The sequence below is a fragment of the Triturus cristatus genome, chromosome 6 (assembly GCF_964204655.1).
Source record: "Triturus cristatus chromosome 6, aTriCri1.1, whole genome shotgun sequence".
NCBI lineage: Eukaryota > Metazoa > Chordata > Amphibia > Caudata > Salamandridae > Triturus > Triturus cristatus.
The window spans coordinates 246,120,719-246,147,417 of NC_140589.1; the positions used below are offsets into that span (position 1 = coordinate 246,120,719).

Here is a 26,699-nt window from a genome sequence, read left to right on the forward strand (position 1 = left end):
CTAATGATTTTTAATTTCACTTATTAGTTATATGCCAGGTGACTGGTGTTCCTATGCTTTGTTAAGCCAAAGACAGAAGTAATAGGCTCTTCAACATATAGAACATATGCAATTTTATAAATATTTACACATGTATGAAATGCTGCAGCTTTGGAGTTAATATGGAACTTTGATTTGCAATGTAAACATTCAATTTAAGTACATCATTTTTTTTTTTAATCTGAACATTATGCAGTTTGTCCTTACTTTCATAATGCATAAGAATACTGAATATACCCCTAAGTTATGGACATCCAGTGCTGCATGCCTGTTCCTCAGCTCATCTGATATGTATTAGTTCCAAAATGTAAGTGGGAAAGCTTTGCTATTTCTCAAATATTGCATTTGACTATAATATAAATAATATGGTTTGTGCATATCTTTGGTTGATTTAAAGAACAGTGCAATATGACATGTTTTTTAACTAAAATGGCAACCATGTTTTTTTGGAAGGGCACTTACAGCGAGGGGCTTTTTGGCAGTGCTCCAGAATCCACCAGAAACACCAACATGACAGTTTTGCATAAGTCAGTCAATCAAGGGAAAACATCCAAAATTGATGGATTATCTAGAAGACTTATGTAGCTCTACCTCATTTCCGAGAAAAGAAAACAAAATGGAGATCGCCAGCCTTAACATTCAAGGCTGGCAAAACTCCATAGTGGTGACCTTCCGAAATAAAGAATTTAAACCACACAACACCAGACAGGCACAGGATAAAAATAAAAGGGCACATGAAAACAGGTAACAATAAAAAGGGGGAGGAGTAATGGGAGAAGAAGAATATAATAGGTTGGAGGTAAGTATAAAAGTACTTAGACAGTTGCACTGTAGGGAATTTAGGGGCAGATTTACAAGCCCTGTGCGCCACTTTTGCGCCGCCCTTGCATCACTTTTGTGACGCAGCGGCGGCCCAAAGCTAGCACCATGCGTCGACAGATTTACAACGTGACGCATCTAGGGAGATGTGTCACGTTGTAAAGCCCTGCGCCACATTAAACCCGCGTCAGGTTTAATGTATGCAGGGTGGGCATTACGTCGGAAAAAGCCTCGGAAAAGTGACGCAGTAAAATCTACAAGATTTCACACAGTCACTTTTCCGACGCTGGTGCGTCAAATCCTTACGCCTACTTCAAGCAGGCGTAAGGTGTGACGCACCATGTTAGAGATAGGGCAGGTTGGAACAGTGCTGGAGTTGCGTCGCGCTTACGACGGTAGATGCGTCACGCATCTGCTTGCCCTTGCGCCACGATGCACCGCAATTTAAATGCGGCGCATCAGCGGTGGCGCAAGGGCAAACTTGAGTGACGCAAATTCCCTGGCACATCCCTGCTGATTTGTAGGGATGCGCCAGGGAACGTAAATCTGCCCCCTTAGTGTGTAGGCAGTGATTTAGTTATACGAGTTTAGGCACTGGTAGAGATACTGTGATAGAGATGGGAACAGAGGTATTAAGGTGTAAGCTTTTGTAGCAGTACTGCAGTGTAGTGAGGGGTAAAGGTAGGAGTGTGCAGTTCGCAATAAATGTTTTGGGGTACAGGGTATTTACAAAGTACGATGGTAGAGGTATTATTAAATAGATAGAATAATAAGGTCAATATAGATTAGAGGTTCTATTTCATACTTTCCTTTTTCATGGTACCTATAGGCTATCTTTACCGTAGTACAAGAGGGTATAGACAGAATACAATATACTAGAGTATAGGTATAGGTAATAAAGTATGAAATAGGGTATAGCTGCTTGGAGAGTGGCAGATCTACTATGGCATTGGCAGGTGTAGAGGTGCTCAGGTAGAGAGAGTAAAGAGATATTATAAGTAGTATGCACATAGAATGATAGTAGAGGTATTAACATACAGGAAAGCTACCAGCACTAAGGGATATGTAGCGTTACAAAGCCATAGATGAGGGTAAATGTATGAGGTGAGGTATTAGGGTACAATTCTGTGTAGGTCAGTTAAAAGTACTAGGGTGTAGGCAGGGAGAAAAATGTAGGTGAAAAGAATAGGTGAGCACAGACCTTGGTTAGGAAACATATACAAAGAGAGCTAGAGAAAAAGAATCGTAGGGCACGGAAGGACCACCAAAACAAAAGAGAACACAATGGATGGGGTATACCTGGGCAAAAGGTAAACAGTGCAAACACATACAATCATGCGTTTGGCCCTGCACGGAGCCAGCGCACCCGTTCATGGTACTTTGTGATTTTGCACCCGGGGTAATTTCAATTTGCTGTGGATTCACGCTTGAGCACTTCGATGAAAATACAGTGCAAATCGGCTTGTAGCTCCAAGATCATTTGTTCAGTGAGAGCTTGGGCATTCTGACTCTACACATTTTACAACACATGTAACTGATATTATGTGAAAACAAAAAAGGATCGTTCCTGCTTTCCATTTATGCATCCAAAATAAAAGTGACGACTCTGTTTTAGACAATAGATAGCTTCTAATGTCAGAAAGATTCAAATGTATTTGGAAAATGCTTTACGGCATAGCTGAGCAGTCTATATGAAAAGCAATCCGGCATTTCCGCAGTGAGCGCTGCATGTGTAACAGCCTCTTTACCGAGCGCTCGTATCTTCTATATTGTTCTTCATAAAAAGTGCTATTCAGTCTTTCTAGCTTGCACAGCAAAAGTGAAAACTCCTCACCCTTTCTCGCTCCCTTATCTCATAATTGCTTTGTTCTGAAAGATTTGCTAGAATAATATAAATGCCTGTGCTATTTTATTTGCCCTTTTCAAGATCATTCACTTTTTTCCTTCCTTTTCTCCTTTTATTTATCTGTTTATCATTGTACTGCATCTCTTTTATGTGCATCAGGAAGGCTGATTCTATAGTAGTTTTTATTTCACAATATATTGCAATGTTGATACTGCAGAGAGCTAAATACAAATATCTCGCTGCAAGTCGCCCTTTCAGAAAGATATTGCTTCCTTCCTTTGCCATCCTGTAGCCCCTGGAATGATTCCATGATAAACATCGAAAAGAATTGTTATGCAACATTTCAAGCCATCAAAAAATATTGCAGACGGTTTCTTTTCGTGAAGGATTGGCCGTGGATAGCGACCTGACTCCATCATTTTAGCACTACTGCTATTTATTTGGTAATATAGCTCTCGGACAAGGGCGATCTGAGCTTATATCTCAAAATAGTGCTTTTGCATGTAATCAGGGATTAAACTGCAACCACAGTCTATTGTGTTAATACACTGTAAATTGTATGCACATGGCACTTACTACCCCAGCCGAGGCGTTGAAGTGCTTAGCAGCGAGATACACACTACTTCAGAGCCCAAGGTGAGGTGCAAACAGGTTCATCTGTGCTTCCTTTTGCTGGTAGAATTAGTTATGTTAAGGTTGTTAGGCTTCTGCTTTTGAGACCTCATGTATTTACGCCAATGTCCTGAATGGCAGTAGATTAATTGCATTTGATTACTAAAGGGAAGATGTGGGATGTTAATGGGAGTGATGGGCATGCGCTCCTGTTAGAGGGATGAATTGGTTGGAGAGAGGTGAGAGCCTTGAAAGCATGTTTGGGAATCCATAATAGGCAAGAGGGTTTGGGATGGGTGGGAGTGGAGGGAAGAGGTGGCAATGTTGCATATGTGATATAGGCCAAAAATTCCGCACAAAGTTTGATATCACCAACCAAGCGATGAAACCCATCAAAAACTTCATCAAAGAAAGGAATGAGATGACATCCCAGTGCAGTAAATCGAGTTTACGGATGATAAAAACAGATTGAAAGATTGTGACGATACATGCTGATATGTCATAAAGAGTGATAAAGCCACGAATGAACAGCTATATGTTATCCACTGAAGCATATAACTGTGATACATGGATTGCTTTAATTAATCTCAGTCACTGCTAACTACTCGGGCAGAAACCCAGTCTATCATTATTTTGCCCACCATGCCACCTCAGTTTTGACCTAGCCATATGCACATCAGTCTTGACTCTGCTCCAATAGGAACAGTACAGTCCGAACTGCCAAACCAGGTCCTCCCTGAACTGGAACAAAAGCAATGGAGAACCTGAGAATAGCTTGGTTCCAGTGACCCAGTGTCCACGGGACCCATGTCTGGGCATACCCATCCCAAATAGGGTGACACAGTAAAGTATACAAAAAACCATGGATGGAATGCTTGAATTAATCTCAGCACTGGTAATTACACGGGCCACATCCCAGTCCATCATTAATTTGAACACCTTGCCAACGTGCCAATTTAGAAAAGAAGGCACGCATACTTAATATAAGAAACGTATAATTTCAGGAGAAACGTGTGCTTTCCAAACTACTATTCTTGGCAAGAGTGTGCATTGTGATTGAGAGTAACATTAGTATGTGACATAGAGAAAGGGGACGACTACCACTCACTCAACAAAACCCATGTCCTCTAGAGGAGAACATGGGGAGCCTGAAGCCCAACTGAACTCCTACTAAACTAGACAGAATCCTATATGTGGCAGGTGTATTGAATGGTGGACATTACAAAGGGCACCCATTAACTACAAACAAGGCCATCTTGAATGGGTGGTGATATTTGGATGTTGAAGCATCGAAGCAGATTGTTATTGCCACAGTCAGAAATGCTAATAATTTGAAATATAGCATATTCCATTGCTTGAAGTGTACCATGTGAGCTACCACGTTTGTAAAATAAATTGTTAAATGGCAAAACATGCATGGGTTAAAAAAAACCTTCCCAAGGCCTACTCATGAAACATTCAATTAATTCACACCAAATACATCTGGCTCGTCTGGAGTTCTTCCCGATAGTAAGTATGAAAACAAAGGATTACAATTGGTTCAATTTTTCAGTAGCATATCCCTCAGATGTTTGTTTTAAAGTAATACTTTTCCCTGATATCTGAATCAAAATGTAATATGACACCTTCCTAAATGTGTAAGTCATCTTCCTTACCTTCCAACTCCTTTACTTTTCTCATCATATCTTCTCCATAAATATCATGAATTCGATTTAGCACTGCTCGCAAAACGAAGGCAGTAAAAATGAAAAGCCGGACTGATCTCACAATCTCAGACCTTTGACAGTAGGCGCAATCAGAAAGTTAGACATATCTTAATGATAAGGGTAGACACATCTTAGTGATAATTAGGGGTGGGTAGAACTCGCAGAATTTCAGACAGCGAAAAATCAGTGGAGTTACAAGAAAACTTTACGAGATTCTGTGGAACTCCATCAGTGGGTTGAATTGGCACGTTGGCGGTATTTTGCTGGAACTGGGCAGAACTCCACAAACTCTGCTGGCAGAGAGGAATTTATCATCCTTAGTCTTGAGTTTCTCTATCTATTTGTGGCATCCTTACACCCTCAGGCATAACTATACTTCTTTTTGCTAGAACCATAGCCAGCAGTTGAAATTTCCTAGCCATTTTCCCTTCATTTTTTGGGGGTAACAATCCTAGCAAACATTGTAGTATTACAGCCTGCTTCTCACAGCCAATGCAAAGTATAAGTTTGTCCAGTACATCTGACCAGAAACTCTCCATTCCCTGACATGCGCAAGCACAGTGTGTGAAGTCCACCTTCCTTCCAGTTAATTGGACAAACAGAAGCGTGCCCGCCTGAAATACTACTGATCTTAAAAGGGGTCACATATTTATACTGAGTTATCTTAAAGTGTGATTTACTGGACACCTGTTAGACCCCAGTGCACACTCTCTCCCACTCTGTATCGGTAATAACATCTGGCACTGTTTTCTGTCTAGCATTGTCAGTCAGAAATAGCCCATTTGCTTTAGGAACTCTGGGGGCTCATTATGATGGCGGACGTATGAGCGCGCAACCGCCATCTTGTCCGGAATAGGACCAGCTGACAGGGAGTCGGCCATCCCGCCAAAGAAATTACGATCCGACCGCTGTTGATGTGGTTGTAAAAATGCATCCTAACATTGAAGCTTGTGCTGTGGCCCGAAAAAGGGCTTCAGCACAAGCCATCCCTGCACTGTGTGGCAGGCACCAATGTTTAGGGGGGCACTATAGGTGCCCCCCCAGACCCAATACCGGGGTGCCAGTGGGAAAAGGGGGGCCAGCAACGGGCCTTCAAAGCAACTTTCTGCCTGCCTTTTCATGGCAGGTTAACCGCCATGAAACGGCAGATGGAAAGGGATATTGTAATCCTCACGGTGGTGTCTGAGCAGGCACTGCCACTATTGTAGGGATTGCAGTCCCTCTGATGGTCCAACGGGCTTCTTGAACCTGTCGGATGCATGGTGGTCTCTCCTCCCCCCCACTATCCGCCCGCCATCGTAAAGCAGTAGGCAGTCCTAAGGGTCTGATAGCGGTAGGACTGCCACAGACAGCCAGACGGTGGCGGTCACACCGCCATCGCAATCGCAATCAGGCCCTCTGTCAAAAAAGGAGATCAGCTGTCTCCTATTTCACAATTCAAAAATTTCTCCCATAGTTCAGGTGATTGCTAGTGACTCCAGGAATGTGGACCATGTCTCCAGAGCCATCCATGATATTTTTGCATTTTGCAATAATTGTCCAGTCCCAATATAAGGGTCGACTAATCATCTGTAAAACTATGGAATTTGTCATCCGGGTACATGTCTGCCAATGTCTATCAACCCCCAACTCCAGCTATTCACAGACATACTGAAAGCAATTTGCATCATCCTCATCACCGGTGTGAATAAAGGAAGTCTCAGAACCCTTTTAACCACCCAACCTCCAATCTCACACATCTGCTGCACAATATACAGAAGATTTAATTCTATTCTATTCTAATGGATTAGTAGAGAGCATGGGTACCCAAAGGCTTCACAGTGTTGAGATCACACTAGCACAAATCCAACACTGAATTTGCGTACTAGATATGGAGGTCAGCTATTTCACAAACAGCCAAGCTTTCAGTGATTTTCTACAAGTAAGTTCTTGGTCCAAATGGTGCAGCCTAATTGGCAACTACTTTGATAATGTGGGGACCAAGTACGAAAAAGAGCTATCTCCCCATCTTGCTCTGAAAATTGTTGGGACAGCATGAGATGTGCAATTGCTAACCTCAGGGCCCTACCGGGGGTGTAGTGTTCAACTACAGATTGTTTTAGCTGAGTGCTTTTGTTGTGATAGAGCAATACAGAGGGCCTTCAACTGCATCTTCTGATCAGTCAAGATCCAGTGAAGTTCTGCCAGCGCACTTCTGGCTGGCTGATGTTTGGGAATATTTAAAAGTAGGTGGGGTGCCACATTTTGTATAACCTGTAGGCTTTTGATTACACAGCACGGGGAACCAAAGTACAGGGAGTTCCTGTAGTCCAGACAAGATATTACCAATGTCTGTATAAAGAGTCTGGCCAGGGGAACAGTGACTGACTGTTAAGGTTGTCTTATCTCCATTTAAGGTAACAACTGGCCATCCAGTTGCCCACTGCCTTTAAGTAGAGCGCAAGTTGTTGAGAGTTTGAACAGTGCTCTGGAAAGATGGATAATATTATTTAGGTTTTGTGCATACAGGACTAGTGACATCTTAAATGCTTGTACAATCATAGCAAGTGGAATCTTATAAAAATTGAAGAGGGTAGGGCTCAGTGCCGAGCCCTGAGGTACTCTGCATTTCAAGGTGAATGAATTTGATTAGCATGTTTTATCTAGCACTTGAAAAGCCCTGCCCTCAAGTAATGACGAAGAAATGTCTTTTGCGCCCATGTTCATGATGCTCTGAGTAAGAACTACAACGTCTACAGTATCAAATGCAGCACTAAGAGCTAGAAGAATGAAAACTGTGAGCCCCCCGGTCCAGGAGCTACGTAAGTACTTCTACTACTACCAGAAGTGCTGTTTTGGTACTGTGCTATGGTCTGAACCCTGTTTGAATAGGTGGAGGATTTAGTTGGATTCTAGAAATAAAGAGAGGTGTTGGTTCACATGCGCTGAATGGGAACCCCGCTGCTATGCATCAACAAGCTATCCAGCTTATGATCCCCACACATCCCCTTCAACATTTTTTTATTTATTGTTCCTATCTGCCAGCCAATGTACAGCATGCTGTAGATGAGCCGACATGTAAAATAAATCCATGTCTGGCAACACCAGACCTCTTCTCACGCATTCCTTCTTCAATGTCATTAGCTTGACTCTGTTTTGTTTCCCTGCCAAGATCCGCTCTGCTAGCAGCAAATCTAGTTCAGTTAACACACTATGTGTCAACTCACCCATTGCCTCTTGAAACACATATAGGCATCACAGCAGAGAAAACATTTTTGCCAGTACTGCCATGCCCTTGGCCAACAAGTTTAGTGTAGTCCAAAAGTTTCTGGAGGCACAAGACGTGTTCCGTTGTTAGGTTTCAGTTTCATTGTGCAAAATATGTATCACCAGATATCATAAGTGTGTGACATGCCAGTCCAGCCCCATTATTGGTAGCTGCAAGCCTCCAGTGCCCAAAGGTGTCCCGGTGCAAAAAGCTTCAATTTTTTTATGATTGATGCACAGTGCTGACACCCCCAGTGCATCACCTGCATATTGAGATTCTACCTGAGTGGTCTCCCAAACTTGAATCCCCCATATTCATAACACACTTCGCACCCTGTCAAGCCAGAGGCTCCATGGCATGGGCAAATAACAAGAAGAAGAGTGGACATCCTGAGAGCAATACCGACACTACTGGGCCAGTTTTCCCCCTTGAAAATGGATTTGGATAGAAATAATTTGATCCACCTTATAAAACTTTGCTCCAGACCCATCTAGCTAGCACCTTCAACATGTATTGGAAACTAACAGTGTTGAATGCTAGTCGAGGGTCATGTATTTATATGGGGCAATCTAAGCATGTTACAAATTGTGTTCCTATGGTGTAGGGATCATGTCTTCCAGCACTGAGACCCCTCTTTCTTTTCAGTTGAAAGACTTGTGACTGAGCATGTAACAAGTCATAATTGCTATGAAATCAAATGCACATTTCTGGCATGTGCTTTTATTCTGTAAATGTATAATGAGTATGCCCGATAAGCAAGATCAATCAAAAACACATTCAGTGTTATGCAAGCACTTTCTAGATTTGGTCGCTGTTGGTCGAATCTTGACCCTGTAAAATTTGAAGGTTCCTTCTTAGACAGTATACCCATACCAAAAGAAAATGTGCTTGATGCAGCACTAAACTTCAGGAGTAGATTGCTTCTGCATTAGATAAGAACCTCATTCTTGAGAAGTTAAGACCTCTGAGGACAGCAACTCCTTGGTTTTACTCTCAGCTACTGTACGGTAGAGGTACTGCCTCTACCTTTAGCACGCTTTGCTCGCTCTGTATTTTAACGGTAGTTTTGCTGTTTTTAGGCTTTTTATTGTCATTTCGTCCTAGCAGGACCTGGGTATCCATCCCCCCCTCCCTCTTACCGCATTTAATTGTTTGAAACACCGTCATTTGGCGGGTCCGGGTTCCGTGGGTGGTCCGGGGTTGCTGCTTTAGGCGCCATCTTGCTTAGGGCTTAATGTTTTGTTTGCGGGCGCCATCTTGGAGCGTATTGACGCTCGCTCGGCTCAAAGGAACGCCTATTTAAGGCGGACTCGGTATCTGGACTCCGGTCAGGTACTGCCTCTACCTTTAGCACGCTTTGCTCGCTCTGTATTTTAACGGTAGTTTTGCTGTTTTTAGGCTTTTTATTGTCATTTCGTCCTAGCAGGACCTGGGTATCCATCCCCCCCTCCCTCTTACCGCATTTAATTGTTTGAAACACCGTCATTTGGCGGGTCCGGGTTCCGTGGGTGGTCCGGGGTTGCTGCTTTAGGCGCCATCTTGCTTTGGGCTTAATGTTTTGTTTGCGGGCGCCATCTTGGAGCGTATTGACGCTCGCTCGGCTCAAAGGAACGCCTATTTAAGGCGGACTCGGTATCTGGACTCCGGTCAGGTACTGCCTCTACCTTTAGCACGCTTTGCTCGCTCTGTATTTTAACGGTAGTTTTGCTGTTTTTAGGCTTTTTATTGTCATTTCGTCCTAGCAGGACCTGGGTATCCATCCCCCCCTCCCTCTTACCGCATTTAATTGTTTGAAACACCGTCATTTGGCGGGTCCGGGTTCCGTGGGTGGTCCGGGGTTGCTGCTTTAGGCGCCATCTTGCTTTGGGCTTAATGTTTTGTTTGCGGGCGCCATCTTGGAGCGTATTGACGCTCGCTCGGCTCAAAGGAACGCCTATTTAAGGCGGACTCGGTATCTGGACTCCGGTCAGGTACTGCCTCTACCTTTAGCACGCTTTGCTCGCTCTGTATTTTAACGGTAGTTTTGCTGTTTTTAGGCTTTTTATTGTCATTTCGTCCTAGCAGGACCTGGGTATCCATCCCCCCCTCCCTCTTACCGCATTTAATTGTTTGAAACACCGTCATTTGGCGGGTCCGGGTTCCGTGGGTGGTCCGGGGTTGCTGCTTTAGGCGCCATCTTGCCTTGGGCTTAATGTTTTGTTTGCGGGCGCCATCTTGGAGCGTATTGACGCTCGCTCGGCTCAAAGGAACGCCTATTTAAGGCGGACTCGGTATCTGGACTCCGGTCAGGTACTGCCTCTACCTTTAGCACGCTTTGCTCGCTCTGTATTTTAACGGTAGTTTTGCTGTTTTTAGGCTTTTTATTGTCATTTCGTCCTAGCAGGACCTGGGTATCCATCCCTCCCTCCCTCTTACCGCATTTAATTGTTTGAAACACCGTCATTTGGCGGGTCCGGGTTCCGTGGGTGGTCCGGGGTTGCTGCTTTAGGCGCCATCTTGCTTTGGGCTTAATGTTTTGTTTGCGGGCGCCATCTTGGAGCGTATTGACGCTCGCTCGGCTCAAAGGAACGCCTATTTAAGGCGGACTCGGTATCTGGACTCCGGTCAGGTACTGCCTCTACCTTTAGCACGCTTTGCTCGCTCTGTATTTTAACGGTAGTTTTGCTGTTTTTAGGCTTTTTATTGTCATTTCGTCCTAGCAGGACCTGGGTATCCATCCCCCCCTCCCTCTTACCGCATTTAATTGTTTGAAACACCGTCATTTGGCGGGTCCGGGTTCCGTGGGTGGTCCGGGGTTGCTGCTTTAGGCGCCATCTTGCTTTGGGCTTAATGTTTTGTTTGCGGGCGCCATCTTGGAGCGTATTGACGCTCGCTCGGCTCAAAGGAACGCCTATTTAAGGCGGACTCGGTATCTGGACTCCGGTCAGGTACTGCCTCTACCTTTAGCACGCTTTGCTCGCTCTGTATTTTAACGGTAGTTTTGCTGTTTTTAGGCTTTTTATTGTCATTTCGTCCTAGCAGGACCTGGGTATCCATCCCCCCCTCCCTCTTACCGCATTTAATTGTTTGAAACACCGTCATTTGGCGGGTCCGGGTTCCGTGGGTGGTCCGGGGTTGCTGCTTTAGGCGCCATCTTGCTTTGGGCTTAATGTTTTGTTTGCGGGCGCCATCTTGGAGCGTATTGACGCTCGCTCGGCTCAAAGGAACGCCTATTTAAAGTCGTCCTCTCCCGCGCAGCGGGTACGCGCAGTGGGACGCCGTCGCTTAGCCGGAGTCGTGCCTGAGTCCTGCCCGTCTGCGCCCGTCCGCGCTAAGGGCGCGCAGGGCGCAGCGGAGCCCTGAGAGTTGGGCTCGGGTTCGGCTCTCGCTACCATGCTGATGTATTCTGGCGACACTTTGCGGGGTATTGGTCGCTCAATTGTAAGTTGTACCCTTCCCCCTATACACCCACTAGTTGGCCCCTTTCACTGTGCGTGTGGTAGGTGGTCTTTAGATTCCCCTACCCTGAGCGCACACGAATATTCTACGGTTGCCCCCAGTAAGATCCGTGCCAAGCATTCCCTTCGCATCTTCAGCCTGAATGCCAGGTCTCTGGTGCTGCACTATCAGGCCGTGTCTGACCTGATACAGGAAGAGGCTCCGGACATCGTAGCCATCACCGAGACGTGGCTGAAGGATGACGATGCGGCCATTATCAACTTGGCATTTCCCTCTGATTTTTCGGTTTTCACCCTTAACCGATCTACTAGGGGTGGGGGTATTGCGCTGGCCCTGCGACCTGGTCTCATTGGCAGCTGGTCTGGTCTGACCATTCCGGGATGTGAAAGTGCGGTGTTTAAGATCTCGGTCACCCCACATTTTACATTCTCAGGGATGGTGGTTTATCGCCCCCCTGGGAGTGATGTGGCGTTTAGAGCGGCCTTCCCCGATGTGGTTAGTTCCTTGGTGGTAGGTTGTTCTAATTTCTCGATTTTGGGAGACCTCAACTTACATTTTGAGAACTTCACCTCCCCCTCGGTTAGCGGTATTCTTGCTGACCTGGAGGCCCTTCAACTGGTGCAAATGGTTCGTCAGTCTACCCATTCAGGCGGCCACACCTTAGATCCTTTCTTCACTAATTTGGCAGACGCTGTGGTCTCCGCCGTCACACCTCTTGGCTGGACGGACCACTCTTTGGTCACCATCTGCACCCCTTTGCCGGGAATGGTTATCGTTCCCCCGGCAAAGCTGGTTACAAAGCGGCAATGGAGTAAATTACGGCTGGAGGACTTACATCGTGTCCTCGCCGAGGAGCCTTTAGAACCTGCGATGCTGGTTGATTCAGGTTACGAGAAGTTCTGCTCCTGGATCTCCAAGGCGCTTGACGCCCTTATTCCTATTACCGCCTGTAAAGTCAGCTCCAGGGACTCTAGTCCGTGGTACGATGGTGCCTTACGTACACTCAAGGGTGGTTGTAGGCGAGCAGAGAGGGTCTGGCGGAAGGCGTACGATAGCGGGAAGAAAGCTTTGTATCTCGCCTCCGTCAAAACTTACCATCGGGCTGTTTGCCAAGCTCGGGCAGCTTACTACGCTACTGAATTTGGCAACAGCTCCAACCCCTCTAAAACCATCTTTAAAGTGATGAAGGACCTTTTGGCAAAGCGTGCCTGTACCACGACTACTGGTTCCACCTTTCACTGTGAGGCTCTTGCTCGATTTTTCCTGGAAAAGGTCGAAAACATTTATCGGACGTTCCCCTGTACAGGGCCTCCGGCAGAGCCTCCGATTAACATCTATGGTGGTACCACCTTGCACGTTTTGCCCCTGCTGACATCAGAGGAGTTTGACCTCCTGGCCCTGCAGGTTAAATCAGGGTCCCCCGCCGATCCCCTTACAGCGACTCTTTTTAGAGAGCAGTCGTTTGTGGGACGGGCCGTGGTTCACTCCCTCATTAACATCTCGTTGGAATCGAGCACGGTACCCGCTAGCTGGAAGCGGGCAGTGGTTTCTCCCATCTTGAAGAAGCCGTCCCTGGATCCAGATAAACCGGAAAATTATAGGCCCATCTCCTTACTTCCGTGGCCGACTAAAGTGTTGGAGGCCCATGTCAACAAAGTTCTTTCTGCCCACCTTATCCATGCTAACATCTTGGATCCCACCCAGAATGGGTTCCGTGCTGGTCACAGCACGGAGACCGCCCTCCTCTCCATGGCTGAACATCTTCGCACGGTGATGGATGCGGGACAGACAGCAGCGCTCGTCTTATTGGACTTGAGCGCCGCGTTTGACACTGTTTCGCATCCTATCCTGTTGCATCGCCTGGAGGAGATTGGGCTGGGTGGACCTGCCCTCCAGTGGTTCCGGTCTTTTCTAGCCGATCGGTTTTTTAGCGTTGCCGTTCCACCGTTCCAGTCCCAATTCCATCCTTTGAAACAGGGGGTGCCGCAAGGATCCTCGCTGAGTCCCACGTTGTTTAATCTCTACGTGAGACCGCTGGCTGAGGTCGTCAAGCAATGGGGCATGACCATGGTCTCATATGCTGACGACACTCAGCTAGCGGTCACGATCAGCGGGGATGCCGACCGGGATGCCCCCAGGTTTCAGAGTGGACTTAGGGCGGTGGCGAGCTGGATGAGGAACAACTGTCTCCAGCTCAACGCGAAGAAAACAGAGATCATGATCGTGGGTAGGAGATCGGAGCTATGGGGGGACAGGTGGTGGCCTATGGAGCTGGGGCCGGCCCCCCTTCCGGTCACGGAATTAAAGAACTTAGGAGTATGGATGGATCCCTCCCTCAGCTACGTTGGCCACACGAAGAAAATCGCGGCCTGTTGCTTTGGTATCTTACGGTCGCTACGCCCCGTTTTGAAGTTCTTTGACCATCGCACCAGGCAGCTAATTGTCCAGGCGACAGTGTTATCGCGCCTGGACTATGCCAGCTCTCTTCTGGTAGGGTCCAATGTGGCTGAGGTCACCCGCCTCCAACGTGTCCAGAACTCTGCGGCGAGAGCTATTGTTGGCCTACCCCGTTCTTGTTCTGCCTCCAGCACGTTGAGATCACTGCACTGGCTGCCTATCCGGGCCAGAATTCAGTTTAAAGTGCTGTGTATGGCGTTCAAGATTTTGAGGGGGGTAGGCCCTTCTATTCTTGCGGATCTTCTGTCCTGGTACGTGCCGACTCGGCCCCTGAGATCCTTGGGTCAGGCACTCACTGTGATTCCCAGATACAGGCTGTGTCGGGCTGGCGGCCGCTCTTTCCGGGTCAGAGCAGCCGAGCTCTGGAACTCCCTTCCCGTAGAGTTGCGCCTGCTAGATGATCTTTTAGTTTTCCGTAAAGCCTTAAAAACCTTTTTGTTTTAATACATTTTCTTTCCTCTTTTCTGTTGTGTTTTCTGTGGTGTTGCATTTTTACCTGCCGTGCGCCTGGACGCCCCTTTGCTGGGGCAGCAGTGCGCATTACAAATGTATGTAACATAACATAACATAACTAAAAGAATTATGTAAAAGATAATTGAGGCAGTGGAGGAATGGATATAGCTACCATCACACTCTTAGAAGGATACAGGCAGAATAATATGTCAAACAGAATCTACAGGAATTTCTTCCGGAGACTTAGCGACTTCCAGAGACTTATATACTATAGTCTAATCTCTAACCAAAATGGAAAGTAGTGGGTCCGATGTGACACCTTTAGTCCACTGTAGTCAACTAGCTAATTTTTTTGTCAGGGGAATGCACGCATGTTTCAGTGACACAGAAGTTAAAGGGGATATATCTGATGGTATGAAACCAATTAAGAATATAGAGATCCCCTCCCCCTTTCAAGAGGTAAAGGTAAACGATATTCTTGACTTGAACAATAAGGTAAAATGGGGCTCCCCGTTGAACCCTGCAATGCCACATATTTTGAAGCAGGGAGAGAAAATAACCCTCCCAACTTTGCCAGCGGTACTCAATCTCTCCCTACAATCAGATATTGTAACAACGCTCCTTGAAACACGCTGTAGTAAAGCCCATCTTCAAAAAGTCCGCCTTTGACCCTCGGCAAGTTAAAAACTATAGACTAATATCCATGCTTCCCATAATGGCAAAGGTTCTGGAAAAACATGAATCAGGATCTTTCTACTTTTCTGGAACATAATGGATTGCCCCATCATCAGCAAATGGGCTTTCGATAAGGTAATTGCACTGAAGCAGCACTCTTAACCATGGTTGAGGAACTGAAAATTGATGTGGACAGTGAAGGCACCGCTGCAGTAATCATTCTGGATCCAAGTGCCTTGTTTGACACTGTTTCCCATGATATGTTAAGGCACAGATTAACAGTGGGAGGAATATCAGGGTCAGAACTCCACTGGCTCTCCTCATTTTTTGCTGAAAGAACCTTTCAGGTGTATGAGAAGCCAGTATACTCTGATAGCTTCCTACTTAAGTATGGAGTCCCTCAGTGTTCCTAACTTAGTCCCACACATTGTAATCTATATGTCAGTCCTTTAGCAGAGACCCTTTTATCCTTTGGTCTCTCCATCGCCTCACATGCAGATGACATGCAGCTTATTATCTCCCTTACCCAGGATAATCATTGCAACATGGACCTACAAGAGCCTTGTTTAAAGGAGGTTGCTGACTGGATGGATCGTTTATGTTTGAAACTCAATGGTGAAAAAACTGAGGTGTTGGTGGTCCGTGACAATTTGAACCGCAGTACATTGGTTTGTTGGCTGGGAACCTTAGGTAGTCAGCCCGCAGGCCAAACTAACAATTACATATCTGGGCTTCTGGTTGGGTGAAACTCACACTTCTGAGACCCAAGGTTGTAAGTTGGCCTCCATATGTTTTGGTATCATGAGGATACTTAAAAAGATTTTAGACCTCCTCCCCTCCCTCTCGGAATACTGTGGTGCAGGCATTGATATTTTCCTGTTAGACAATAGAAATTCCCTCTACCATGGATGCCTGCTCTATGTTTTGAAAAGACTTCGGGTAAACTAGAATACAGCTGCGAGTTAGTAATGATAGTGAAGGTATCAATCGGTATCTGGGTACTTGCTGCCTTGCACTGGCTGCCAGTTAAATGTGGGATTCAATTGGAACTATTATATATTTGCCATAGAGCTTATCATAAACAAAACCCTCAAAGTCAGTTTCCCTTGATTCACCCTTAGGTGCCAAGAAGATGGTTGAGATCATCCTCCATAAAGTTCGCCGAGTTACCTACAGTGCGGAAAGTTAGGAGTGGAGGTTGATCTTTCTCCTTCATCATGACAAAACTATGGAATGATTTACCTATTAGTTGAGGATCAGGTCAGGTTGAGAAACTACTAAAAACTTGACTGTTTGATGATGAAAACCTAATAATGCCCTTGTGCTTTTCAGCGCTGGGAGGTACTGTTAAGGTAGCCAAGCGCTAAACAAGTATGTTTCAATTGAACTTTATAAACACACACAAGTTTTATAGGTGTCTCCCTTGCACAGTAATACCCAATCCCTGTTACTTATTATGTAACGCTGATCTTTCAGTTCCCACACTAGAGCAGTGTAGGATTCGGTTTTAATGCCCTTTCTAGATTGCAATGTACATTGCGCACATTAGAATCTAAACAGATTCCGAGAATCAGAAGGGAAGTCAAGAAATGAATAGAAATTTTGGGGAAGTTGGCTGTCATTCAGGGACAATTCTCCATCAGTCTATGCCACGCACCATGGACCAAAAAAGGGAAGGGTTTCACATTTAAGGGAAATGTGCAGTTGCAGTTCACACCTTTCTAAGGAATCTGCAAACAACCTGTTCTCAAGCTAAGATCGGCACAGATATTTTCACAGTGATTTAAGAAACATCAAAAGGATCACTCCTACAACCTCAATTCAGATAACAATTTAATGGTTTTAAACCAGGAGTGAAAGAGAAGCATGCCGTTAGATGAGCGAACTACCTTAGATTTAATCACGGCAGCTCAGGGGATAATGCGTCTGCACATGCTGGCATAAAATCTACATGGTCAAAGATAAAGCATGGAAACTGGTATCTAAGGCAGCCATTCTCAATAGAGGAAAAATAAGTATGTGCATGGATGCAATATCTTTGTAAACAAATGACACATTTTATTTATGTAAGATCTGCGCCGACTCCTCTCACTAGTCTGATTGTCCTTTCGTGTTGATCTTTCCCTTAACAATGTCCGGGCTAATCAAAGATGTAACTAACATTATTTTATATTAGTTTCTGTTGATTCGTGCTCCAGATTCTTATGGGTTTGGACAACAAAGAAATGCTGATATGCTTAGGCGGTCAAGAAAACTTGCGGTTTCAAAGCCACTTGAGCACTTTACATCTGCTTTGGGTGTTGATCTACAATTCACCAACCTACCTCAATTAGTAAGCAAATGATTTGGTGAGAGCTTTCGTATGTTCAGCAAGTCTTGGCCACTGGGGTATTGAGTGCAGGACTGAGCTGGTCATATAATGTGTAGGAAGTCTAGATCGCATTAAATAATTTCCCTAGAGGAGAAATAGGTGGTTGCGCTTCATATTATATGCTCTCCGAAGAATATATCTGTTCTGTATCTCCCTGGGAAGGTGGCAGAAGCAAGAATTGTCTGACTCAGAAACTCATCAAAAGCTGTTGCAAACATTCAAGAAGTCAGAACGAAACTATCGAGTGGTATGCATTGCAACTCTGCCAGCTGTGAAGTTGAGGGTTCCAAAGCTGCGCAAGAAGGCCTCATTAAAATTTGAGTAAAGATTCATGATAAACAAGTATTTGAGCCATCTTACGGACCACTTGTTCCAGTTCTTGGGATGGAAGACACAAACTGTAATCCTGCTTTAACTGCCTGATTCAAAGAACACAACTGTCTCTCGCTCACATTAAAAGCATCATGTGTCCAACTCTGTTCAACAGACCCCCTTCTTACACAAAAGGGCCTTCAGAGTACAACCCACCAGTCTCTCCCTATTCTGGAGGAACTACCCCAAGAAGAGCATAGTAATGCTGGTATCCTGAGTCCCAATCCAGGGACTACAGCGCCTACTGTGTTTGTGCTTTACCCCAAGTTCCAGATTCCACAAACAGACGTGCTGCTGCAAGTTCAACAATTCTACACTCTTAACTACTGCTCTGGTTTACCATGAACCTCTGCATAACTCAAAAGCTATGTTGACTCATAAGTCAACGTAACTGATGCCTTTTTGAGAAACAATGCTTTATGAAAATGAATCTGAATTCTACACGATGACTTTTCGTCACAATCTACAGCCACTCTACACCATTGATTTCTTTTTGGATATTATTGGTTTCCTGACCAGTACCTGATGCCACTGTAGTCCTATGTTTGGATCACTACGAGAGTGTTTCTTTTTCATCACATGGCTGACAACACTGACTGTCGTTCTACTGCTATTAAATGGACATTACATCCCTGAAAGAACTGTTCCACAGACTGTGGTGTGAGTACTTCAATTGCATCTCTCATTCCACAGAGCTCAACAAGATCTCTGGACTGAAAACTTTAAAACTTATCCTGTGCCCAAGGGCATAGTTTGGAAAGGATTTCTCATTAAATTATGTAACCCACTGAGACTTAACAATTGAGGTACGTTTTGAAAGTTTCAATGAATTGATTTGTCTGTTTATATTACCTTTGAAAATGAAGATTAATGATTTCATGTTTGAAATTACAAAGAAATTCACGTTTTTCATAATTGTGGTTATTATCATCTTCACACAAGGATTAGATCCTGAGAAATGTACAAATGATATACATTATACACAATAGCAACAGTGCAAGGCCTTGCACATAATTAAACATAAACTTTCATAGAAAGATTTCTAATGCAACATTTCTGACACATCAAGCACATCTGCTTCTTGCTACACACAGAAAACAGAAAATCTGATTAAACACAATTAACACTCACGGACTCCTTTTCACTGCACAGTTTGTTGAAACTCTTAGGGGCATATTTATGAGCCCCTTGTACTGATGTTGCATCCCTTTTTGAAGCAACGGTGGCGCAAACCACCAAATCATATTTATAAGGCCGTGCAAAGCCACTTTGTGTGGCTTTGAATGCCCTCATAGATATGAAGTAAGTCAAGGCAGTGCGAATCGCATTGCCTTCCTCTGTGCTAGGGAAGCGTTCCATGGGTGTTGCGGTGGGTGTTCCTATGCACCAAAACCTTATGCCTCTCCAGAGGAGATGCAACAAGGAGAAATAACTTTTGTTCGCCTCTTTTTTCATCTTTCCGTGTGTGCTGGAGGAAAAGCTTCCAGGGATTGATTTTGTGCAGGAGGGTGTCCAATCCTGTACAAAAACAATCCTGTATGCAACGCATAAAGTTTTATGGCTTCATAATACATACATAGGCTTCTAGACACTAATTCATGTATTGTGCCGATATTTTAACTCTGCAAAAACAAAGGAAAATGCTGTGCTACTATCTTATTTTTCCCTATGAAACAAATGTTTTGAAAGTGTGCTATGGCACAAAAATAGATTTGATAGATTATGCACATTGGCAAATTTAAAATAGCTTGTTACGACCTAAATTCCAAAAACAGTATTTTAAAACCCAAGCAGCAGAACAAAATCATTTTTAACCTGCAAAGAGCTTGTTTTTCATCTGTGATTTTAAGGCTTTTAAAAACTGGATTCCTTATTGACTTGACTGCCCTCTTGCGCAACAACTTCAATTTGTTAGCCAACCAATGTGGAATACATGTATCTACAGAGAAGCAGTGCTATAAAAGTGGCAATCTAGTTTTGAAGCAACTATATGTGAGCACTGGACCTTTGTCGGTCTACAAGATAAGCAACTGTTTCAAACAAGAAGTTTGCACTAACCTGTTCCTCAGCACTACAGTTGAGTTGCCCATCCTGAAGCATGCAGAAGTTGATGGGTCAGCAAAGTCACCAAATACTAATCCATCAGCATTGCCAAACCTGCTTTATTTAGAGACAGGCCACAAGATATCTCTTCTTCTTTGGATTTCATCAAAAACAAGGATGCACTTTCTCTGCTCCATTCAGTGCAAGAGCTGTGTTGTCTCATCCAGCAGCTGCTGTTTTGTTTTGCTCTGCTCTGTTGCTTTCACAAGCCATCTCAGGCCTTCGTCCACCAAAGCCTAAACAATATTCAACCATCAAATTCATTGGAGAGCTCACATCCACATCATCAGCAGAAATAAACAAAGGTGACCGGATTGCATTCCAATCCAGGAAATTAACTACTTGTTTTTTTGATATATTTTTTAAGCAGAAAGAGTTTTTAATGGGACTGGTTACACTTTTTTGCCTTCTTTATATTTGTCTTTCTCTTTTTGCACCCAGGCCCCATCATCAGAAAATAAAAAAATATAGTTCCTTTTATTTTTCATTGAGCATAAAACATTTATTTATAATCCTTGTATATGATTTAGTACATTATAATGAATGTTTTTTTATTGTAACTTTCTTATCAAGTCGGGGGTGTTGTAAGGATCATGTCTTCCAGTGCAGAGACCCCTTTTTCATTTCAGTTTGAAGACATGTTATTAAAGATGTAACAAGTGATGAATTGCTATTTCATCAAATGCACGTTTCTGGCATTTGTTTTTATTTTTTAAATGTTCAGGGCCATATTTATGAAAAAGTAACGTACCGCAGCAAGTCACGGCACTGCGCTGTGTTACAGGGAAAGGACTAAAATACACTGTATTTATCACAGTACGGCACATTCCAGCCTTTTCCTAGCGCTCGGGCACAATGGGCTGCTTAGTGCCAACACAGGCGATTGTTATTACACAAGTAGGGGCACCTTCCTGCACAAAACAATCCCCTGAAGCATATTTATTGTTCTATGTGTGCTGCAGAATGCAGCACACATAGGAAGAGGAAGTAATGAGGAGAAATAGACATTTCTCTCCGTTACTCCTCACTTGGGAAGGCGTAACATTTTGGAGTAATCGCAGGTCTTCCATTAATGGTAAATCTGGTAATGCATTTTTAATGGACCTGAAGCACACCCTTCATTGTACATGAGATCCTTTGCATCACTTTCTCAATGTTGGCGTGCATACACTCTTTTTGCGCTCCGTCTCAATTGCGCAAGTTTAGAATTCATCGAAGAGTAGTGATAAGCAGTTACGAATCACAGAAGAGTTGCACAGCCGGGTACACATTTGTGAATCAAGTAAACATGTAATCAGTAGTGTAGCAAAAGTGTATCCATTTTATTTCCAAAGTTTTACAATCCTTGTCCGTCACGTCAAAGATTCAAATTTCCATTATTTCACGCATTTAATTTGCACAAGAATTGGCCATCCGGGCCTATTCACAGGCATGTTTAATAAACTTGATTCCTCCGTCTTAATAAATCCACCCAATGCATTTCGGTCATTCAGTGACCTTTGTCAGGGGTATCTATGATAATTTAAAATATGCGTCAACTTCATAATGTTCTTGTATGGCAGACATTCCACTCTAAACCTGTTGTTATGAATCCATTCCCCTTAACGTGATTTGTGCTCCATACACCTGAAACTAGTGTTTTCTATACCATCAGCTATAAACGTGCTCCCCACTCCTTCCAACCCAAAACCTAATATTCAAACTTGCTCCCTGTATTATCCCCCAGTAATTTACAACCTTTCTACCTCTAACACCTCATCAACACACTGTGACGTAAGTACTACACACCATTACGTTCCCGATACTACTGAAATTCTACCCCTCTATTTATCCTGCCTCCCTAAAACCCACACTTTATAAACACCCCTAAACTACTGTGAAAAGACATTTCCATCCCGGGTTTTTACCTGCAATATTTGTAAGCTCTCCCAGACAGTGTGACTGCATCAGTTCAGTTAAAAAACCTTTCTGAGCGCAATCGCTCGACGTAGCTGTTTTTGAATCAGGCGTTTCCTTCCCCACCTGTGCACAACTGAAGTCAGGTGATTTGCTTACTCCCCCCTCCCAACCTACATTCAAAAATACACCTTAATTTAAATGCTCATTATTCACTCCCCCCGTGTATTAAAAATATATACATTCCCTATTTGAAAATCCACAATAACATAAATCGTAACCAATGCCCCATCTGTGCAAGAGACATCGGCTCGTGCATAGTTGCTGCCATATTTTACGAGTTTCTTTTTGTTGTTCCTCTCTGTTTGACTGCCTGAGGAGGCTGAGAGTATGGCGACTTCCTGCTGTGGCCTTTAGGTGCAGCAAAAGGGAAGCGTGGTCACTTTCGCTCCATGGGGGCACTTCGTAGCTTAGCATGGGTCTGTCTAGTCACTGGCTCAGTAGGATGTAATCAATGGCTGTCTGGTTGTTGTAGGTAGGTGGGTGGACTCGTCCCAGCTGAGAGAGAGTTGATAAAAATTGCACTGATTCTAGGTTGTACGACTGACGGAGGATGTTAAATCTCCCCCTGCTTCCAGTGGCACTGCCGTCGAAAACTTCATTCCCCCAGGTGGTGCATATTGAAGTCTCCAAGGATGACGATTTCCAGGGATGCATGTTGTATTTCAATCTGTTCAATCAACCGGGTCAGCTTGTCGTTAGACCCTTGGCCGTGAGGATTGTAGTGTACGTTGATTAGTAATATGGATAGAGGGCCTTTCACACACTTGAGCCCTTTTAAGATGCCATCTAGAACCATGTAAGAGGTGTTTTTTGTATTTGTGTGAAGCACATCTTGAGGGAGTGTTTAAAAAATATGGAGAAGCCCCCAGAAGGCCTCCCGAATAGATTGGTTTATAAAATTCTGCATAGCCTGTTAAGGGATGAGGTGTGGTTGCACACATTTTTATTTAATGGAAATAATATCCGCACCTTCAAGGAGCGTCCCTGTTAGCTTCAGTAAGTTGATTTGTGCCATTCACCTGGATCTGAAGGCCTGAGCAAGTTTTGATTTTGAGTTTTAACTCCTCCCCCAGCGAGATAAGTACTGTTGGAAGAGATGCCAGTCTGTCCACTATCTCTGGGCACCGGCATTCGGGGCGAGGGTCACACTGCTGCTGACCGCAGCAATCCTGTCTACTTACTTGGCTATGTCAGCCAATTCGAGTGCGATTACTTGGAGGGTGTCCATCTGCATTTCAGGTTTCTCTGATGGTCGTGTTAAGCTATTTATAGCTGCCATCAAGAAAGTGCTGCCCAACCTTAGCAGGTCGTGAAAGTTCAAATGGTAATAGAGAGGGTGATCTGTGCTGGGAGTAGCTTAGCTCTGGCTCAGAGAGGGAATCTAAGATGATACATGAGCCCTTGTTGCACTTGTGCGCATTTGATTCTTGTTTGGCTCAGCCTTTGCTGCTTTTCTTTGTGTGCACGAGATGTCAGAGGTGGGTTTTGAAGTGTCAAGTGGGGTATTGTTTCCGTCTACTGTCCTTGGGCGATGGCTGTAGGGGAGCTTCATTGTTGGATTGCTTCCTCCATGGCGAAGAGCTCCATTATTGAAGCTCAATGAACTCCCAGGTTGTGACAGGAGTGGGACCTTTTCTTTTCCCGAAAGAGGCTTGCATTCTTGGAACTGCTTGGCCATAATTGTGTGATGGTTGGGTGAGGTGATTCTATTCCCTGCAATACAAAAGCTGGACCTGTCCTAGAGACACTGCCTCTGTGGGTAGCTGGGTGTGGGCTTTACTCTCTTGTGATTGAGAAGGTGTCTGCACCAGTGCCATGAAGGTCCTGGGTGTGCTGGCTTGTGTCGTCAGGACTGCTCTCTGCGGGAGTGGGGTTCTGAGTCGGTACCCGACTACGCAGGTCATACATTTTGGATTTGTTAGTCTGCGCCGCTGCTCCCCTAAATGCGTCTGTGCATGGTGACATGTCCTCAAAGGTAGATTTTGATTCCTTCTTTAGCCTAACTGCTGCCTAGCGTGTGCCTTTTTTTTGTCATTGCGGCAGTGGCACCTTTTGTCAGGTGTCTGCGTGCACAGAGACGTAGAGGCTGTTGAAGAGATTCTGCCTCCTAAACTGTGGCCTTGGCTTTTGTTCTGATTCCATCTGCTGAGTTGGTGGTGGTGGCCGGTCGCCGTCTCCCTGCTAATAGGTCTCAGCCTGAGCTTGCTTGGGGGGACAGAGCCGTGGGCACCTACCTTGAGTTGTGTAGGTGGGGTAGGGTAAGCGGCTACCAGTAGCGAAAGTGTTCTAGTTGTTGTTTGCAGGTTCAACAGTGTTAAGCCAGGGTGGGTGAGCTGCATCCACCAGGTTACTCTGCGCTGATGTCTGCCACTAGCCGCCATCACTCACCCTCGCTCGCCTGCTCCTGCTCCATGGGGCGTCAAGCTGTCCAATCGCCAAACTGCTCAACTAAGAGCTGCTGTGAACTATAGGCTGTGCGAGCCTGTCTTCCATATCCCAATTGAGGATGTTGTGGCCCCCAACCCTGAGCCACGCTCAGAAAGAGCTCTGGGAGGGATGACTCAGGGGCTCTGGAGAGGTACTCGGTCAGGGTGTCCTGTCACCAGAGGCTCGACTCAGAGCATGGACTCACCTCGCCCCACACTGTACAGTCCAAGTGGATGCAAGAAAAGGCTGCACAGGGGGGATGCAGCAGGTATAGCAGATGGGACACTAGCACATGCACAAGTTTCAGGAACCGGAGGGGGATGAGTGCAATCTTACAGGTCTTACTGGAGGCAGGGGGGTGGGGACAGCTTCCACGTGCAGCTGGTCGCTGACTCCTTCTCCTTCCTCTGCCCAGCCTTCTTGCAGTCCCTTCCGCAGACTGACAATTGTGGCACACCAGGTGGGCTACAGGCTGCACCTCTGCGGACCATCTGGGGCTCGCTTTCACTGGGAGCTGACTACGGCTCCTGCACTTGCAACTGCAGGAGGGAAAGGAGTTGGTGGATTTGCTGGCTGATGGCTGGTGGGAGTTCAGTCCAGCTCGACGTTCACACACGGGAGCGGGGGGGCTGTCCAGCAGACCCGGGCTGCGAGAGCTAAGTGTAGCCCGGCTTGGTGTGCCCCGGATCCCGCGGGGGTCAGCTAGCTCTGTGGATTCAGCAGGTGCAGCAGGTGCGGTGGGTGAGGCACCGACCAGCTCTGCATTTCTCGCCGGGCTTCTCCTCTTGCGTCCTGCATCACTGCCTGTCCTGCGTCCGAATGCGGGCATGGGGTGTCATAAACTGGAGGCTTTTGGAGTGTCAGCTTATGACCTAATTCTTTAGAAATTGTTTTCAGGAATGTCATAATTCTCATGACTATTTCCCTCCATAATTCTAGTATTTTATCTATTTTAATCACTTGCTTTTAGGCTTTTTAATTTTAGTTTTAGGCTCTTGATCACATAAATGCAGTCTCCATTTTGTGCTTGTCGAGATTCCTTTTTGCCAGATACCTGTCTAGCAAATGGTGGACTTTAACTTCCTAGGGCTAAAACATGGTGGCCTTTGTCTTCCTGCAGAACTGTACATATATTGCATCCTTTTGACATCTAAATGTGTCATATCCTCCCATCAATGACATAGACAAATATTCCCAGTGCAACATCAGTCTAGGACAGGTGCCCTTTTCAAGGTCAAATAACAATCACACCCAATGTGGTTGATATTGAGAAAATGTTACCTTATTAGTTCATCCACTGATGTATATGATTATGTCAACACATTCCTAAGGTAATGTTGGAAATTCCGTATTAGATAAGTGTGAGACAACAGGGCTTTTTGCAGATGCTGGTTTTCTGACTCTGATTGCCCTGGGCTCTGTTAACCAGGTCCAGAGCTAGTGCTCTGTTTAAAAGGTACATGGTAATTAGGTTTAATTAGAATTGGTAATGCCAACCAACCTATAAATCCCTAATATTTGTACGTTTAGAGGCCCTGTGGATTTAATGCACTTAAGATTGCAATGCTGGGGTGCCTGCTGTCATGTTAAGTAAGCCCCGGTTTGCAGGTTGCTTTTAAAATAAAACTATGTCCAAATTCAACTTTGGAATTAAAAGAACTTTCAAAGTCTAGAACTAACTTATTATTACATATAAGCCACCACCAAGGTCTGCCCTACGTACCCCCAGGTTAGGGTGCATTGGTAAAATAAGCAGAGACGTTATGAGGTATGTTTTATATGCCCTGGTGAGGAATTAACTGGCAATTTAATATTTTCCCTTTGCAGTTTTGCTAGATCCATAGGCTAACAAGGGAAGTCTATATTAATCCTTAATAAAGTGTAACTTTTGACAGGAGTGAGCTAGGAAAATAAATCAAATTATGAAAATTGTAATTGCAATTCATCCAGCAAATTGCCAAGGTTAGATCATTTATAACTATTTCAGGATATAAGTTATGGAACTGCATTCCTAAAGCTACCAAATTCAGCCCTCTAGCAGCCACTTCTGATTGGCCAGGCCTTGACAGACTGAGCCAAGCTCCCTTGATTGGATGTGAAATGGCCTCAGCTGAGATAAAGGAGACATATGGTGGAGGAGATCTGCTGCAGAAGATGCCAAGACAGGAAAGGGGC

General features: G+C 44.9%; 1 long non-coding RNA gene across 2 annotated transcripts in view; it reads right to left on the bottom strand.

The window, feature by feature from the left end:
• Positions 1 to 22,152, bottom strand: part of LOC146816722 (uncharacterized) — a 232,274-nt gene extending 210,122 nt beyond the window's left edge. For both annotated transcript variants that reach the window (XR_014962483.1, XR_014962482.1), the window contains exons 1-2: positions 22,046 to 22,152; positions 20,094 to 20,374 (exon numbers count right to left, since the gene is read on the bottom strand). This is a non-coding gene — a long non-coding RNA (uncharacterized LOC146816722). The remainder of the gene's footprint in view (positions 1 to 20,093; positions 20,375 to 22,045) is intronic.
• Positions 22,153 to 26,699: the final 4,547 nt, after the last annotated feature.